Source organism: Myotis brandtii, unplaced genomic scaffold (assembly GCF_000412655.1).
Source record: "Myotis brandtii unplaced genomic scaffold, ASM41265v1 scaffold104, whole genome shotgun sequence".
Taxonomy (NCBI): Eukaryota; Metazoa; Chordata; class Mammalia; order Chiroptera; family Vespertilionidae; genus Myotis; species Myotis brandtii.
Genome location: NW_005353497.1, coordinates 140,871 through 144,279, shown reverse-complemented (window position 1 = coordinate 144,279; position 3,409 = coordinate 140,871).

Below are 3,409 nucleotides of genomic sequence, written 5' to 3'. Positions count from 1 at the left end.
CCGCCGCCCGCCGCCGGCCGCCTCCCCGCGGGAGGGCTCCACACTAGGAGCAAAGTTAGATCAGCCCCGCCTTCTCACAAAGGGAGCTGGAACCTGCGCGGCGGCTCTCTAGTTCTGCTCTGCGTTTATTCACATCTGGGCAGATACCAGGGTGAAGAAGTTGCCTTGCGTCAGTGCTGTTTGCAGCTCTGTTGAGAAAGTAGGGAGCACAGAGAAGGCCTCCTTGCCTTTGGCATGGGGTCCAGGTCTCCAGCTCCTGGGAACAGGGAAAGCCTCGTTCAGTGTCGTGTAAGCTTAAAGTGTGGAAGTGGGTGAAATCTCTAGAGACGAAAGTGGAAAGAAGAAAAACCAGAGTACCAAGAACCGTATTTTGAGGGTGGACTCGACTTTGGGGATCAGAGGAGCAAGAGTAAACAGGGTTTGTGGAATGAGTGATCAGTCAGGAAAGTCAGATGCAAACCAGCACAGACACGTGACCGGGAAGCCAAGGATGAGGAGTTTCAAACAGGCAGGGTGGGGCATTGTAAGCATTTATGGATTTACTCTGAGTGAAATGGGGAGACACTGGAAGTTGCTCTTAACGTTTCATGGTATCCCTCTGGCTGATGTGTTGAGAATAGACCTTCGGGGGCAAGGGTAGACTCAGGGAATGGTTAGGAAGATATTGCATTGACCTAGGCAAGAAAGGACTCTCCCAAGATTGAAAGTCCCAGGCAGCGATAGAACTTCTGAGTCCAAATATGACCAAGATCCTACTGGACTATCCACCAGTAGAAAACATCTGTAAAACTTGGACATCATACAACTGAATATACTGGAATGCAAACAGAAGCGGGCTGACTTTGTTCGGAAGGGCAACTTGCTTGGAGGTGAACTGATGAGCTACATAAGAAAGTTCCCTTTTCCTTGGCATTTAGGTTAAGGCTGAGTGCAGTCCAGGAGGCAGGCTCAGCCCAGGGTTCACGTGGAAAACCTCTCCGGTATTCTTATCTGGGGAGCCAGGAAAATGAAGGCAGGAGATTTGAATGCATAAGAAATGAAGAAATCCTAGAAGGGAAGAAGCCAGAGAGGGTACCCCCAAACTCTTCCTGCTCAGTTTTCTGACAGATCCTGAACTACTTGAAACAGAATCACAGTAGTTCAGTTAAAAACAGATGATCTGAACTGCCACCAGAGCTGTCCCCCAAGAAATAGAGTTTGCAGTTTGAATCCAGCCAAGAAAGTTACCTACCAACACATAGGAAATAACATTTATCATAGAAAAACAATAGAATCCAAAACCTCCACAATTTATCGTTGATAAAGTCCAAGATATGATTCAAAACTACTGACATATGAAAATAAAGAAAATGGACCACATTTTCTAGAGTCCAACCCTGAGATGAATCAGATGTTGAAAATGACAGGTAGAGATTTGAAATTAACTATTATAACTATCCTAAATGAACTAAAATAAAATGTGTTTTCAGTGAATGAAAATCTCAGGAGACAAATAGAAGAACTCAGCAGAGGAAAAGAAAAAACATAGAAGTTCTAGAACTGAAAATTAAAATTTCAGAAATAAAAAATTTCACTGGATGGATTTAGCAGCCAAATTACAGAGGGGATAAAAGTGAACTTGAAGGTAGAGCAATAGAAATTGTCCAAAGTGAACAACACAGAAAAATGTCTTAAAAAATTAACAGAGCCTCAGAGCCTAGTACATGATATCTAACAACCCAACATACATATCAGTAGACTACCAGATGGAGAAAAGAATGGGAATGGGGCAAGAAAATTTTGAAGAAAAAAAATTTCCCCAAATTTGATGAAAGAAATTTGCAGGTACAGAGTGCTAAATGAACACCAAGTAAAATGAACACAACCAAGTCCACCCTGAAGTTAAACTGTTGAAAGTCAGATGTAATTTTAAATGCGTCTAAAGAAATGCAGTATATTACATGCAGGGAGAAGAAGTGCATCTACTCCTGAATGTGATGTAAAGCCACACATGGAGATTCATAAGTTTCCCTAGAAAGTATTGCATTGAATCATCATTATCCTTCGTCTCCACAAAGCAGCTGCTAAGCCCGAAAGAAGCAAATGGCACTGAAATTAGTAGGCTCTTTGAAGCACTGACATTGACGTTAATTCAAGTAATTAGAAGTGAATACATGTTTCTCTCTGACCTCTGAAGATCCCAATCAGTTCATATGATGGTATTTATAGAAGTATTAAGGGCACTTTGTTCCTAATGTGAATTGAGGGGAAATTTTATAAATTAGTAAGGAGGTCCAATCAAATTAGGTACTATGTGAACACAGCTCAACCGTCTTCAGGGGAAGATTTTTCAGCTCAAGCTTAAGCAAAAAAACAAAAGGGGGAAGGGGAAGTGTTGGGGAATCCCAGAAGGACGCAGAAAGAACCGTAAACTGAAAAAACAACAGGCAAATGGTACTTTTTGGCATATGATATTCTATTGCTTACCAAAAAAGCATGCTATATTTAAGCTTGCATATTAAATGCTTCTGACTTTTCATGTCTATTAAAAAGAGTTGAAGAATGAAACGGAGGGTCTCTTAACTTTCATATTAAGTAATGGACATTTATAAATAAGACTTGATGATTGGGAATAGCTAAGAAAGAAAGTATTTAGGGACACAAACACAACCTAGTATTTAAAGTACCAGAATCAAAATGACTATTGTGGCAATCTAGGGTGAAATCCACGGAGAACAGGTTAGAGTTTCAGCTTTTGACAGACTGTAGGATTTCTCCTTTTATAACTGCTTCAGTAGTTCACTATATTAGAGAGTCAAAGTGGTTAGGAAAAAAGCTAGGTAAGTAACAACAGTAAAATCCCCCTGAGTATACTGGTGTGATCAAATTCTATGTAATCTGGCACTTGCTCTACTGATTTCCCATCTTGATGTCTGAGCCAGACCACTTTACTCCCACCAAAAATAATCTCTATTGTCTAGGCAGAGACATATTAATTCAGTGAGAGTCTCAAGAGGAAAAAATAAACTTTGAATTGTAATGTGAATATTTAGTGTAAGAAAAAGAAATGTTTTTCCATTTCAAACAAATGTGTACAAACTTAAAATATATCCCCATATCTCATTTAGAAGACTAGATGCATCAAATTGTATTCACTCCTTCATTCCAACATAAACTCAGTGTCTGCCCTATGCCAAGACACAGGGGAGGGAAATGCATGGAGAATTAAGATGTATCATATGAACAAATAAATATAATAAAGTGGTATGTGTTATGGTGGAAAAGGAGGATAAGGAAGGGTGTGAAGACAGTTAGGAAATGCTCGTTAAATAAATGCCTTTTAACTTAGTAGTATGTTTTACGAGGAGAACAGAAGTCACAAGAGAATGGAGAGGTTGGTTAGGGTTATAAGGAGGCACAAATTTGAAGG